General features: G+C 33.7%; 1 protein-coding gene across 8 annotated transcripts in view; it reads right to left on the bottom strand.

Annotated features, from left to right (window-relative positions):
• adgrl2a (adhesion G protein-coupled receptor L2a) overlaps positions 1 to 16,996 on the bottom strand; it is a 113,208-nt gene that overhangs the window by 70,776 nt on the left and 25,436 nt on the right. Inside the window, exon 2 of one of the 8 annotated variants that reach the window (XM_088927756.1) lies at positions 16,046 to 16,134. The exons of the other annotated variants lie outside the window; for them this stretch is intronic. The gene's annotated coding sequence lies outside the window, so the exon portion shown is untranslated. The remainder of the gene's footprint in view (positions 1 to 16,045; positions 16,135 to 16,996) is intronic. 8 annotated transcript variants of the gene reach the window in all.

Raw genomic sequence — 16,996 nt, 5'->3', positions numbered from 1 at the left:
ATAGATAAAGACCATACTAAATTTGGAAAGACTGATAAAGTTAAAGCATTCTGCTAATTTGCTTCAATAGAAGTATACACTGAATTTAAAAAGGAAACATCCAAACTGAATCTAACATGAGAGGTGCCATTAAGTTTCTCGTATTGAGGGAAAAAAAAAACCTTTGCAGGAAAGAGGAGAAATTTGGTTTATTAGCTCTCCTATGTACATGCAAATGTTTATACTAAAACCAAGTGGATCACGTTGTAGTGCTGATGATTACAGATGTTTTCCTGAAAAAATGGTTTGACAAAATACTTCTGAAGAGCTTACAGAACAAGAAATACACATTAAGATTCTACCACAATGAACCAAATCATGTTTGTTTGATTTGCTGTTTAAAACAGAATTAAAAGGCAACTGCTGGAGAGTGGTTAAAACCCTTAAATGTAAAATCCTTCTGTCCATTATTCTTCTTTAGAATTCTTAGTGTTTCTAGAAAACAGAGATTTCTGTACAGGAGTACAGCAACAAGAAGGAGTGTGAAGGGGGCACAGACGCTCATGGTGCTTGTCATCCTCCGTTAATACAGCTTTGATTTGCCTTTGTTCTGACAACGGCAAACAGCTGCTTGTAAATGAGCTGCTGTCCCAAGGTTGGCTTCCATTATTCCATAGTTTTGGCTGACAAGGTCACTTGCTGTGGGGATTTGGGAGAAAAAGGAGAGTGTAGTCTATAGAATTAGATTGGAACCGCAGGAAACGCAGCTTGAAACCTCTCTTTTTTTTCTGTAGCACCAGCAGCGGAAGTCTGGAGAAGGAAAAGGAACCTTAAAAGTCAAGCTTCTTCCCACCGTGCTGATTCCATAATCCGGCGATATCCATTAAAAGAGCATGTTGTCTTAAGAAGTCAGGTTTTCACAGGGAAGGAAAATATGCATGCATACTTGTAGGCATAACATGTTGAAAGACTGAAGTACCAAGAGATGCTGCCTTTTCTGAGCAGACTGAAATACTATCCATTTCTGGCACTTCAATTAATGACTTTAAAAGGCTGGCAAACAGAAGATTGCCCAGAGATTTGAATTTGAACATCACCAAGCTTAATAGTAAAATAATGTTCTTTCACATTTGCAGCTATTAAAGACATCCAGTTGCTTTAGCAAGCCAGAGCAATATCAAATACACACTTTCACCTAATTTTAACACAAGCCTTTCTATTAATGATAGGAAGCTGCTTGAAATGGGCACTATGTGACCTCTTTTACAAAATCTGTATGAAAAGATAATCTGTACTTATTTGCACTTGGTACATTTTTGACACAGAAGTTGTAATGGCATGGGACTTCAATGCACCAGAGTTCCCTGAGCATAGCCCTTTTCTGTTAAATGAGTTGAGTAAATTCATTTTATGGCTTCTGAATTATGTAAATCAAAATTACATTCCCCATTTGAATAAAGTGTATGCTTATTTTACAGAAAGAAATAAAGAAATAATAGTTTTTCCAGAAGCGTTTTTAACATTTTTCATTAAAATATATTCCTTTTGAAAAACAAAATGTTATTTGTTACTTAAAAATGTATTTTATTTCTCTAGTTTTAAAGAGCCATTTTATTTTAAGTTTGTTCTTTACATAAAATGAGCAACAAAGCAAAATTATTTTTGTTTATAACCATCATTTTTTTGAGGATAAAGATACGAAAACATTTTCACATTTCAACCTTGACATTGTATTTAGACTTGTGTACTTTCCCCCATTTTCACTCTCAGTAGAATCTCCTGAAGAATAAGATGATCAACAACAATGACTGAAACAAAAGTATCAATCTGCCATTATTAAAATCCCAAATTTCAATATAAAGCAAAAGAAAACTGTCAAATCTGGTCCTGAATGATAGCCTTCAGTATGTTTCTCTCCACACTACATAATTCCCGTGCGCTCTCTGTGACTGTCAGTGGAGCACCAGGTTCAGAACCTAATTTGTATTCAGACACACACAGTTTTCTCCCCTTCATTTACATCTTCTTCTTCCATAGCAACAGCGGGAGGGCTATCAGTACCATCTTTGATATAGGTACATGCTTCTAAACGAGATCTTGTCTTTCAGTTCAGGACAGCCAAAGCAGGAAAACCCCCACTGTTTTTCTGTTAGCATTCTTGTGGGGCCCGTTAAACAAAAATTTTACTTGTCACAGCAAATGTTTTGATTTTATCTGCATGCCTCCCCCTACCCCATCCCTACATGAAAACACGAACACACAGAAGAATATGCGGTCACACAACACGCTGATAATATTCTTTTCTACAGTTCCAGTACTGTTTTAAGCAACCCCTTACATAACAAAAAACAATTCTTATTTTATATTTTTAAAACCAAGATTATTTAAAGAACGTAGGATTTATTAATTTTATGCGAATTTGGTACCGATAAAATGACGGAAAAAAAACTCTAGATTGATTTTCATTATTTTTACTAAGCCACTTGGGTTAAACCAACTCAATTTAAAAAGAAAAACTTATTTTTCTGTTTTTAAAAGAGGAAAGAACAACATCTCGGATTATACATTTTCTGCTTAATACATTAACTCTTTAAGTGACTGTCAATATAGAAAATCACTTATGATCTGAATTTTAATAGAAGGAACTGTGTAACTCACATAGCTAAGAAATTCACTTAAAAACTGCTTTCAACAATCAAATGGTCTGACTTTCCAATTAGAAACATGCTAAAGAGATACAATCAAACGTGTTCGTACATCATTTTGTATGTAAATCAACCTTTAAGCCTAATTAAACCCAATGTGGCTCATCAAGGACATAAATCATTTTCGTGTTCATTATTGACTGAAAGTCCTTTCTAAATGTCGGAAGATAGCCTTATGAAGAACAATGTCAACTCGATTCCAATATCTGATAACCCTGGCACATGTATTTCAGAAGATCAAGACACAAGGACACCTTCAAATTAACAATTAGTGCTTTGCAGCATTCCAGAAAAATATTTATAGTTTTATCACCCTGATAAAAGTTGTCAAGGGGGCTCTATATTTAGAACAAAGATTTTGTTGTACCCAAATAAAGATGGAAAAATAGAGAAACATCATGATTATGACAGAATCAGTCCATTTCTAAGAGACAACTGATACAAAACTTAGCCCTCCTTGTTCTGCTCTAAATTTAAGTGTTCATTTGAACAAAACTATATATTGCCTAAAAATACTGAAAGGGTATGAAAACAGTGACAGATATGTCAAGACTGATTTTTAAAAACTTACAGATTTTAAAACTACATTTTTTTAACCTGTCATGTATGTCCAGCCATTTTTTAAACAATATAATCTTCTTTTAGATTATTTTTAAGTCTAGGACAGCTGATTCATTTGCTCATTATATTCTGACTTTACAGTTTTAGCGGCCACTTCAGATACTTTCAAACATTTAGTTGATACTGTATTGTAAAACGTTTATACCTTATATTAAAAGCACTGAACAATCAATTCTACTTTGTTAATTTTAAACAGTTCTTCTCTGTTTACTTCCTCTAATAGGGAAAGTGACCACTTGCTTTTTTGGACTATGATGTGTAAATACATAAAATATAACCATCAAATGTAGATCTTATTTGTTTTTTGTAAACAAAAAGCTTTCATAAAGCTATATTAAGTTCAGAAGCAAGGCAACTGCAAGTAGCTTTGTTGCTTTGGAGACAGCAATGTTCTCAAGCATTTGTCTCGCGTAACTGAACTTTATTATGCTTTGCACTGTGAGCTAACGGCAGGTAAAAATATAATTTCTATACTGGCAATGTGAAAAAGACACCATTAGCTAACAAGATCTGATAAATGCACTCAATGCAATGCACCAGTCAAGTCTTAATTCTGCTTTGTAAGAATGCTCTTTTCTCTTGAAAGCCTGAAAACTGAGGTGGCAGTAACAAAGGTAACAATAGGAGACAAGCTTCTCGCCTCCAATACATTACTAGAACAGTTGTAATTAGACTAAACTTTATTTTATTATTTATTAACTGAACCATGCGACCAATATTCATTTTTATGGACAAATAATGTACAGTCTGTAGTTGTGTAATATCCATTGTTATGTTGTATATGTTGTATAATATGAGGGTAAAAGTTGCTTCATTTCCTGTTGTGTCCTCATATAAGTTCAATCAGTCACATTAAATTGTTCTAAAATTGCAAAATGTTGAATGAAAAATTTGAATTTAAAAAAATTCAAACGTTTTTTCTGTCACTCTCTTAAAGCAATCTCTAGTATGAATTAACTACTTTCTAGAAAAGCTTTTTTACTGAACTGAAGACTACATAATAATATTTTAACCTTCATTTTGGAGAAAAAATTCATAGAGTTACTGCTTTCCATTCCTTTCCTAAGAACTGTAAACCAAAGCTTTTTATACAGCAGCTAAGCACATTCAAACCTTAAGGACAAGTGGCATTAATGACTGAGATTATTGACATTTACATTAACTGGAAGAGAAGATTGTTTTGTTTTTTGACCGAGTCTTTTATTCTGTGAAACGATTCTTTATTTCACATTAGGTTTCTATGCTGTGTGTGACAATAACATTTAATCCCATCAAATAGAAAAAAATAGTTTGGGATTATTGAAAACTGTTATTCTCTCTAAAATTTGATTCTGACAAACACAGTTTACCCAGAGTCTGATCATATTTCAGAGACAGGCATCCCAAAAGATTCCACTCTCGCTGCTCATTATGAAGTAGGCAGGAGTCCCAGTTCAGTTCAGGTATGGTCCTCAGAGCCCCTCTGTCGGCCCCTGAATGACATCACCCAGTTCCCAGCTCATCAGAGCCAAATTACCCTCTTGAATGCAGGATGTACCTTCAATTTAACACACCAATTAATCACAGAGATGCACTTGCAAGGAGAGATGACATCTTTTCTGGATAATGAAGTAGAAATTAGAAGATGTCTAACTAAGAATTGTGCTGTACGAGCATAAAAGACACATACATTACGGGACTATAAAAAGAAAACTTTCATTAGAGCTTTTAAAGGAGATCATTAATTGCTAGTGACCAGGGCTCAGATGATATCCATTTTTTCTAATTACACTTCTTGGGTTACAAAAGTGTGCTGTTCTCAAATGATGGCTTTTTAAGCTAAAGGCTTACAAGTGTGAATATTTAAGGGTGTTATCTTTTATAGCAGGCAATTACACTGGACAAATATCTCAACTGGGAACTATTCTACATGGTTTATGGTATGTTTCCAACCAAACAACTGTATAATACTGGCCCTTATATTGGCCAGAGCATTTCCCAGGCTATATTATTTTCAATATGTATGAAATATCCTGTCTAGGATTGCCTTTTAATAACATAAAACCCATAGTCTACCAAAAAAAAGTTCTCAGCAGCTCCTTTATGTTATTAATCCAAGTGATGATTAAAAAAAAGGTCAAAAGAAGACTTACTTTATATTCATGCAAGAACTTGCCTTTGATGCTAAGACCACAGATTTAAAATATAATTGCTTATGTATTTTAAAGGCTCATGTGTGGCCATTAGGATCCTTGTGCAGTGTCTTATTATTCCTTACCATTTCTAGCATCATATGATTTTTTTCTACTTTACACACCCACAATAGGTGTGAATTGTCTTCATGCAATTGCCTGTTAGAGGGAGACAATCAAGCAAGAGCTGTATCAACTGACATTGTCTTGAGATATGACCAATTACTGTACTTACTACCCCGCTCAGTAAAGGCAGCATAGAAGATCTATTTTCTGTTTAACTTTAAAAGTTACTATACTTCAGCACAAAAACACAAAATGAAGTGAGTGTACTTAGATGGAAGGCAGTACATTCTAATTCAAGCGCTTAGAAGGAACATAGCTAATTCCATTGAAATACTAAGGTACAGCAATGCAAAAATCCAAATTTATTGTAATGTATTTTTCTTGTACATTTAAAAGTACAACACATTAGTAAACAATTTAGAAGATATGTTTACATACCTGTGGATTTATATGCCTATAACATGCTTAACTGAAGCATATTTCAAGGATACATTTTTTAGACAATGGGGAAAAAAGCACAAAACCATGGTGCATTCTGTGGCAATATCCCTTATCTACAGAGGCTGCTTTTTGTCTTTTGATTGACTTAGTTGCTGACCTTGCTGTTCCATGACCCCTCTGCCTCAGAGATCTGGCACAGCCTTCAATGAAAGAAGGCAGCCTGGTTATAAAACAGATCTTGAGACCTTGGGAACAGAAGACTTCCTTTTTGCCCTCAATAAACCATTGTATGATTCATTCAATGATGGAATATTCTACATGGGTCAATGATGGTAGTTCAGGCAAACAAAAGTAGTCTTTATGCCCCATCTAGACTTCGCAAGGCACTTATTCAATTTCTTCTGCATCAGGAGCAATGCTCCCTACCTAATATGTACACATTTGCTGAACGTTATTCAGCCTTTGTTGAAAATATATCCTTCTGACCCACGCTTGGCATTTAATTCCCAGACCAACAGGGGATTCATGCTTGGTGACTCTGCTGCAAACACTGGATGCCTTATTTATTCAATTGCATATAGAATAAAACTGTAAATTGCATTAGATAATACTGTTTATAGTAATAGGTTGTGTCACAATACTGTTGACCTGGCAACGTCATTACCTGCTGTTAGCAGAAACTTTCAAAGTTTCCCACCTCTACTTTAAACAACCTTGGATTCCCATTGACAGGACATATGCAGCTTTATTTCATACACTGCATTCAAGTAACGACTGTTCCTAAAGAGTGTTCCTTTTAAATCATAAAGTCATGTTCAGTACAATTATTATTATATTTAATATTTTTTTGTTTGTTTGGCAACTCAATACATGTTTTCTATGCAAAAACAAATAAAGAAATGTAATTAAATAAAAACCATACCACTTTCTAAAAACTCGTTTCTTTTTTCACCATGCTTTTTACACAGACCTTTTATATTAGAACATAATGTAGACAAGATAGTCTATACTGGATATTCCTAAAAATATTAATAACTATTATTTAAGATTATTTTATATTGAGTATTTGAAATATTACCTTACCAGAAATTAATTTTTGTAAAAGAAATCAAAGTATCCTATATTAAAAACACCTTCAAAATCAATTTCAAAATAAAAAAAATTAATTTGTTATATTGAAATTCATTACTGGGTATCTCCCCAAACAATAAACAGGGAAAAATATTATTATGGGATCAAAGAGTTGAAAATAAGTAATTAACAGCAAAGTGGACTGAAAAAGATTTTAAGCTAGATTGAAAATTCAGCAGAGACTTGAACTCTACTTCCCTAAGGATGAACTTTCTAAATACATGTAAACAATAGACAAAAGGACGATCATCAACAGGGTCTGAGATTATAAGGAACAGAAAGATGGGCCAATGAGAAATAAAAACACAAACAAAACAAAAGTTTAGAGTAGTTTCTGTTCAGGTATTAATACACCAGACTCCACGAGCCAATCGAGTGAAACAAAAGATGTGATAAAAACTCCCAGTGCAAAATAAACAGAGACTATTGTGGTTCTTATCTAAGAAGATGAAAGCTGAATGGTTCTATAATTTCAGTTTTCTACAAGATGGAATTAATTCTTAATAAGACGTAAATGTGGGTATGCATTATACAGTTCTAAAATGTACGTAACACATCTTACTGTGCTAATGGAATTGACAAGAAAGTAAATATATATATTTTTTAATTTTGGATACTATACGTGTAAATGTGGATACTGTCTTTTGGATATTTTCTTCCTCAATAGTTTTAGTTCCTGAATAACATTAGTCCCAGTACTACAAAACCTGACAGACCAACGACACTGAATTCATGATACCTTCTTCATCCACTGGTTTAAAGTTTGGGATATTAACCATCACTGTAATGTCACTGCCCGGACAATGCAAACATATCAAATACCAGTTCAGAAACAGTGGTTCCCAAAAATTATTCAACCTCATCATTTGAGTCTTTTTATTTAATTGTTTGGCAGATTTAATACAGATACAATAACTGTTATATAAGTACAATAGCACTTATATGTAATAAATAATAATTATTCTAATTATAATTATAATATAATTATTTCTCCCATCAATGTACTACATGGGTAAATGTTTTTTTTATAAAATCCATGTTAAGCTTGTTCCACTGGTTTAAGTATCTATAGTTACACCGCACTGATAAGCCCTAATAGTGGCAGAACGTCCATCTGCAGGTGCTTACCTTGGTTTTACACATGCAAAGCAGAATGTGAAGTCTCTTTGCACAAATCTGCTTTTTTAATGCTGTGAAAAGGCAAAAAAAATCAAATATCTTCTAATTCACGAAGTGTAACTTCTAAAACTTAAATCTCTGCAACCATAAGGATACTTTCTAACTAGACAGGAAAGCTAATTTTTCAGTACTACTTTTTTTTATTTCAGAAGCAAAATTGTAAGGAGAGATTCAGAGTATCAATATATTCATACATCTTTAATTTTAGGGATACAACCCTAAAATGGAACAAATTTGCCTTTTAAAAGTAAAGTTTTTTAAAATCAATACACACAAAGAAGGTTTACTGATAAATTACATACTGAGAGGATGAAACAACAGAGAACAAAGAGGTTAATATACAGATATTAATAAACCAAACAAGTGACTTTCAAGTCTATCTGCAGTTAAATAAATCATATGATAAATATTTTTTATTCAAACATTTGTGTGTAAAGATGCAATAATGTAAAGAGGTCAAAACGCATGAAACAATTGCTACACTAAAATACACCAATAGAATCCCATCAATAAATGCAGACTAAACTTCACTAATAACAATAAATTAATTATTGACCATGCAGCACGACTTTTTCTGTCAATCAATGAGAGTCTGAATTAAATCTTTGTCTCAGAAACTCAGCATGCCCTCCTGTTTTCAAAGAAAATAAGTGTCAAAGTCTAACCCAGGTTCTTACAAACGTTTCACTGTCCAACACTGCAAGTGTGCAGTGTTGCGTAATAGGCATTTCTATAACAAAAACGATAGAGCCTTACTTCTCTCCTGCAACAAAATAAAAACTGGAGCTATCCTTTTCTCCTGTTGATTCAGTGGTTCTAAAGAAAACCTAACTTTTAAAAATTTAAAAAGGTGCTAATATACCCAGAACAGTACATTTCATAGTAAGGTTACTACAACACAGTTCCAGGGAAACTTGACAGTGCAATCTGTTTGTTAAAGAAACTGTTCATCATAACTTTCCACAGAGTCATTAAACCAGTTAATGACATAATATGCAGAATAAACTCACAACAGTAATAAATGATCATTTTGATCAGAAGGAAAAACTAAGAACTTCTTAACAAGTCTATAAAGAATGTATTGCATCATACAGCAGTGATATAAACATATATGAAATGTTCCTATAAAGATATTCCATTGAATGTGTCTAAATGTTTTTTTCAGAAATGAAATCTTTACATTCACATTTATATAACATTAATTTGATATACTGAAAGTAATACTGTTTGGAATATTCAATCTTGGGGATCCTGGTTATTTAATAAACCAATTGAGTTTTGATGAGGTGCTTTCTGGTCACTTCTCAAGTTCTGAATATGTATGTGCTGCACACTCATATTTACATTTAAGTATTTGATAATGAGAAACTGAGACAACCTTTCATTGAGCTTTTTGTCACAGCTGTAAGTAATCAATACTGAAAAGGTCCTTAGAAGATTTATATTACTAAACCATGTTTTTAAAGGCTTTCATGCAATGATATTGATCGTCACTGCCACTCTACGGGGATATTAAGCATATACTACTTAATGATTGTTTGCTTAGAAATTATTTACTCAGGATTGTCCACAGGAGTGCCTGGGCCCCACATTCTATTCAATCTTCTGACAGATTGAGGCAAATGGAGGTCAGATGACTCACCCAAGGTCAGCCACTGAGTCAGAGGGTGAGGTAATAATGATTCGCATATATGACTGAAGATATCCTGCAGACAGTATTGTCAAGACTTTTATCAACTAGGCATTCATAGCTCAGTCTCAAAAAGTAACAGAAAAAGTACTCTTTCTTATCAGTAAAGAGAGGCCATGTTCAGTGATAATCCAGCTACAAAAATGAGGGTAAGTATGCTTAATAAAATGAAACTGTCTAAAATTAAGCTTTAACCAAGTCACTGAGTAAGTGTCCAAAACCAAATTTGCAAAGGTAATTACACGAAATTGTTCTTCAGTGCTAGTAAATAATGCCAGGGAATGGAGAATATGTTAACTGGAACTGTGATATGGAAACTGTCAAATAAAAAAAACAAGCAACACCTGAGGTGCTGCTTTCCCTAAACTCCACACCTATCAAACGTGAATAGTCTTATAGTTATTTCACAGCGCAGTTAGCTTAGAGGAACATATAAGTAGAAAAAAAAGTCTGACCTATTCAAAACCCAGAGAAAAAGAGAAAACAGAATTAACACATTAGACATTTTGAATATAAAGAAATATATCCTAGTAAAAATACAGCTTTGTTAAGTCCCATTTAAACTGAATCATTAAATGTACTGTATTCCTTTCAAAAGTCATAAGACAGGTTAACCATAATCGCAAAAAATTAATAAATTGGGCATAATCTTAAACTGATGTTCCCACTTCCTGTCTGGAAAAGAAGCACTGCCTGTACTCTGATTATAAAGTGTAATTACTTTATATATTCGATTTTTTTTTTTACTTCAGACATAAAAGTTAAAGCTGCTGTAAAAACACCAAAGCACAGCATTTAAGAGCATTCACTATTTTTGTTTATTTTTCCCCAATGGTGGCCTTTTTTTACCATTATACTTATATACCATCAATACTTTTTACCATTATACAATGATTGTATTCACTTGATGATTCTTTTTTTGTGAGTGGAAAAACATGGTTTTAAATATCATGATATGTACCGATATATCAGTCATAAGTATTTCATGTATATGACTTTTTTTAAAATTCGATATAGAAGATTGTCACCTCGGGCTGCATAGTTGTGCAGTGGTTAGCATGCTGCCCTCCAAGACTGGAGCCCTGGGTTCAATTCTGCATCTGGGGTGCTATGTGCATGGAGTTTGCATGTTCTCCATGTTCCACATAGGTTTCCTTTTGGTACTCCAGTTTCCTCCTACAGTCTAAAATCCTATTGGTAGGTTGATTTGCCTCCTGGGAAATTTGGCCTTGGTGTGAGTGTGTGCCTGCTTGTGTCTGTGTCCGTGTGTGCCCTATGTTCCCATTCCTTGCTGGCACAAGCTCCAGCTCCCCTGTAACCTGTATTGGATAAAGTAGTTAGAAAATGGATGGACGGATTATTTCAAGTAAGATTGTATTCAGTTTAGGTTTAACACAGTTCTTTTTCTGTTGGGCCAAGTTCTTCAAGTAAAACAAATAAAGGAAATGTTACATGAACACATACATTAGGTTACATTATAACCATTAAAAATGTTTTTACTTTTAACAGCTTTTAACAGACTAAAAATACAATTGAATGTCTTTATCACGTAAGTGACTTTTCAACATGTTTTCCTTTTCTCAAATGATAACGGATTTTACAAAAGCTAAGGAATTTGCGTAACAATTTGCACAAGAAGAAGCATTATCTGTTTAGCTTATGAGCAACGGTGCAGCAAATTCTTTTGCTTTCAACAGACATATTGATGCTGAAGATAGATGTCATTCTGTGAACCATGAGCAGTTCGTGTTAGCTTACTTAACAAAACCTTTCTGTTCTCTGTTATTCTGAAGCTTTTTTTTTTTTTAATTCACGATGAACAAGGATTTGTGCAAGAAGATAGTAGTGGATGATTATTTCATTTCCTGTTTCATTCTCGACATTATCTATGATATGTCATTTGTATTTTAAATTTTTATATTAACAAATAGTCCAACATAATATAAACACTTTGAATTGCTGTAACCTAATACAGAAAAGGTGGCAGATGCAAAACAGAGCTTTGATTTTCACTGTACACATCTATAACCACCTTGTCTGAATGGACAATTAGAATGCTAGGCATGAAGACTTAAAAGCAAATTCTTTTGCTGTGCTTTATTAAGAATTAAGAAATAGTTTTAAAGGTATGTGACTCTCACAAAGCATGACAACAAATCAGAACAAAAGCAGCTGCTTTCTCCTGGAAGTTCAAAAACATTTCTCATAAAGAAACCAGGCGAGCAATTTATTGGTATTTGAAAGGTAAGTATGATTGCCTAATGAAAGAATTCTGAGCAGGGGTCTATAAATATACGAATAACACAAACTTCAACATATTCTTACACCTAGCCACTCCTAAAGAAAAAATACTCCTTCTTTGTATGATTCAGCACACAATTCATTCTGTAAATATAAAATAGTCATACATTTATGTTGATACCAATTATCAAATTTTATCCATCATAATAATAATTGAAAGGGAATAATGTTAAGAGAAATGACCTTTTTGTTCTGTGAGGTAAGTGGTCAATTTCCCCTGACCAGATGTGATTCCCTTATTTACTCAAGTGCAAGGTGGTTTTGGGTCAAACCTGCCTTCTCTGTTCTCAAGCGAAGAAAGAAATAGTGTACAAGCCTAGACAAGGCACAAGAAATTAATTTTGCGGCTTTTATGAAATACAGTACTATTTACATTTTATTTGTAATACTAAGCTTACAATACAATGGTAAAATTTCTCAGCTAAGGAACTTCATTCAGTCTATAAAATACTCTAATCTTCATTTACCAAAACCTCGCCATTATTCCACAAGCATTATTCCTTCGCTCCTTGCACACAGACACCTAAACCTCTTTCCAGTTTTAATTTTGATGAGTATGCTGTTCTTTAGCCAACACTGAAATAGGCGAAACCCAAAATGCATCTCTCCTCACTTTATACCTTTATACGTTTGTACCTGAAATGGACATCTGATATTATTAAATACTTCACCATAGAAAAGTTGAGTAGCTCAATTAAGTCCTAAAAAACTGAGTTTGAAAGTGAAACATTTACCTGAAAAAAAGACTTTTATTTCACACATAGAACAAAAGCAGACAGCAATATGGTATCTTAACAATCTTCAGACAGAGTGAAGATGGATTTAGATAGGTAAGAACAGCTTAATTGTCATGTATTTCAATATTTATGATTTAATGCTAAACATTTCTTGGATGAACAGATTAGATGCAACCAGCATTTATTTCCCTTTCATTCCACTAAATAGCCTATTGTCTCAATGTGGTTACAGACACACAAAACATAAAAAAGAAAATTCTGTGTTCAACGGGTTATTTTTACTTATGCTTACTCTACAAAAGGTAGATAAGTGATATCACTGCATTTTTTTCTTCCTATTCAGAGGTACTGCAATCTGTTATCTCTGTTATCTGACTTTGTTGTGCTGATAACTCATGATAGTCTTGTTAGAGACCCAGATAATTGAAAAAGAGTAAGAACAAAACCAGACAAAGCATAAAAAGAAAGGGTACAAGATCGATAAGATATTGGAGCCAGACAGCATCTGTGTACAATTTCTATGCAACAAGCTTTAATTTTCCATTGGTGAGTGCAGTACATGAAACCCTTCCTTTTCTCCGATTTTCTACACATAAAATGTATCCTCAGCCATTGAACAATACGTTATGTTGTTCCATATGACAACTAAGTGCATAAAATAGAAAAATGGTTAACTATAATGCCCGTGAAGCTAAAAGAGCATGCACCACGACTGTCAAGAAATCATGTTCCTCAACCTGACAAATATTATCATTAATTCCTTGCATTCGTGTAATAGTTTTTATCCCAAATTTCTGTAAAGAAATGATAAAATAATAAATTAAAAAATAGAATACTTCAGAATTTTTACTGCCCTGCTCTACTGTATAAACTGGGATATAATCTATGTGAAGTCAGAGGGAAATGCCTTTATCAACTTGTATATAATGCTAAGAAAACATTAAACATAAAATGATTGACCATACAGAATCCCTGTAGCGTTGCCTAAATTCAATTCCTAAATCTGGACTAAAATTTCATTTTGAAAATAGAAGTGTCTGAGACTAAAAGCGTCTCTACTTAGAGGCATCTGTAATTTTGCTTTTAAGATGAACTCCCATTCTGTTTGTGCAAAGAAGGCTTCAGAAGGATGCAAAAACTTGATTTGGATAAACTGCTTTTCAAACATTGCAGTAGTCACAATTCTTGCATAACAAATACAAGAATTGGGACAGCTGTGATGGGTTTTTAATCTGCCTAAATCCCTCCTTCCCTTTTCAGCTCCTAATGAGGATGAATAGCTCTCAGCAGGGTGGGGACAAGAGCTGCAGACACACCTTGCCACTGAATGTTCCCAGGCTATTGTCACCTTATCTCCCCATCTTTGTGACTGACAGCTGATGAGAGACAGCAAAGTCTGTGTTCCTCCCCTACACCTCCCCTGTAAAGCTGTGCTCCACAGGGCGTCAGATTCCAAAGTCTATCCATGAATACCAGCAGGACATCAGAAGTTGAGGGGGAGCAGAAATTTGATACCAACAGAAGCCGTTTTCTTGACATCATGAAACAAAAGTTCTTGCCTTTCCTTATTTATTAAATTAACTATTGAAAAGCCTGCAGAAAAAAAAGTGTTAGTTTTTTTCTTGTTCTCCAATATCTGTTCTGCAAACAACATGAAAGTCCTCTCAGGTGTAATGTAAATGCTTATGTGTGTAAACACAAAAGGTTTAAAATTAGCATGGCAAATGTACAAAACACGTAAATCATATTGTTTGGGCCTTTTGTCATAATGTTATGAACATCTGCCTTTGTATTAAAGAAATTTAGTATTTCCATAGGTATGTATATACAGTTTTAAACTATTCCTACTGTCAAACCCACCTTTAACAACGAAACACAAAAAGTTGTTCAGAAAGTCTTTAAGGTCTAGCTCTCCCTCTGGCATCACAAGTACTCAACTGGCCCTAGAAAGTCACAGTACACTGAATGTTTAGGGGCTTGCATGCAGGACAGGCTAAGTCTAAAACAGGCTTGCCCTCGCGTGCTTCGGCTTTCAAAGGAATAGGAATCCCATTCATAAAGTGACTGCCTATTTCTGGTGTAACTGAAACCTGGTCTTTGTATACCTGAAGGAAACAATTTAGAAGTAAACCTTTTGACCTCTGTTTTAAATGTTGGTTTGTCAGCAAAGTTTAAACTTTTGAAGACTCGAAGCTTAAGAAAAAGCCAAACTCATAAAATAAACTAGTTTCTTGAATAATAAAACTAGGTACATCTGTCACTCCTCTATTTTGTGAAAGCACTTTTCAAGAGGTAAAAGTCAGTTTTGATAGATACAATTCACAAGAGAACATAGGCTGGGAGGTCAGAAAAAGAAAGGCATTCAAGATATACAGAAAAATGTTAAAGAAAAGCTTTGAAAACACAACCTTGCCAACCTTATCTTTGACACGAAGCCCTGAAGACTCTAATACTGTCCCCTCTGCTTTTTCGTAAACAAAGGTCTTTCAACACAGTTTGTAGTGAACCTGGTGGGGGATTGTTATTTTGTTGGAAATGCTGACAGATGTCTTCCATGGACCATCACATATTTCAACATCCAAAAATAAGTTGTAAAAGTCAGGGCATAAGCTCTAATCCATATATTATTCTTTATATTAAAAAGAAATCTCCATCAAACAATCTGGCCAAATACATAAACATAAGAAAACATAATAAACTACGATTTTTATAGAAAATTGTTGATTACGGTTTTGCAAACTCTGTCTAATGAAAAATGATTCTTCAGACAGAATGACAATGACCTCAGCCACAGAAAAATAGAAATGGAAAATATATAATGCCAGGACAATGCTGCATGTATTTTAAATACATGTTTACATAATACATGTTTAAATAATTGTATACCTTCAATTACATACCTGTTCTAACACCCACAGCAAGTATTTGCATTTTACAACCAAGCCCCAAAAAATAGTTAATTGTGTTTGGTTTACTAACTTACTACACTGTTATAGTCATGCAAAGAAAAAGGTAAAACTATACCTTTGTTGCTTCTGTATTAAATAAGCAGTCATCTTATGAAAAGTACAGGCATTTCTGCTATAACGTGATAGTTGTGTTCCTGGAAAACACTGCATTATAGAAAATTGGATTATAGAAACCATTGGTTCAATGCGAAGTAAGAAGTTTGGCAGATAGAATCTAGAATCATAATAACAAAGGTATTTTTTCTATAGTAATTGGTCACACTATTAGTTTGAAAGCATTACTTCTGCATAATGTGTTTTTGTGATAAATTTAGACAGAGAAAAATAGATAAATAAGGCATAAAAAAAACATTTTTTCATAAGAAACTTTCTTAACAATACATTCTACCAAGCCCAGTAGCACAAATTATATCACATGGTTTTTCATTTCTCATTATTTCATGTTATTATATTATTTTATAACATCAAGATTCTGTTCCAGAGTAATAGCTTTCCTTTTCTTTACACTTGCACTGCACACACTAGCAGAATGCTTCTGCCCTTGCCACTCATTGTAACAGTTATATTTCTATCAATCTTTCCAAAGAATGAAACTGTGGGATTTGGGTACAGATTTTTAATTTAGTTGCATATTCAGATTAGACGAAGACTGATGTCAATGTGTCAGAGAATACACCAAAATTCCCAAGCATGTGTAGCTATGCTGAAGCTGCCATGCAACTGCTTTTACTGAACGCGTGTGACTCGTCCTGGTATATAGTACTTGAGTCGGATTATAGCCAACATGCACCCATGTTATGGAAATAGCGTTCCCTAATAAATCAATTTCAATTTTTGCTATGGAAACGTGTATTATAACAGAAATACCTGTACTTAACTTTGCATGATAACCAACATTCACGTGTTATGGATAAGCATCCCCTTATAAATCAATTGTGTTATAGCCAATTTGCATTATGTTATAGGAGAAATGTCTATTGTCTAGCTATAATTGTAACTATTTAAA

This window comes from Atractosteus spatula, chromosome 11 (assembly GCF_055471065.1).
Source record: "Atractosteus spatula isolate fAtrSpa1 chromosome 11, fAtrSpa1.hap1, whole genome shotgun sequence".
Classification (NCBI taxonomy): Eukaryota; Metazoa; Chordata; class Actinopteri; order Semionotiformes; family Lepisosteidae; genus Atractosteus; species Atractosteus spatula.
This window is presented reverse-complemented; position numbering and strand designations above follow the sequence as displayed.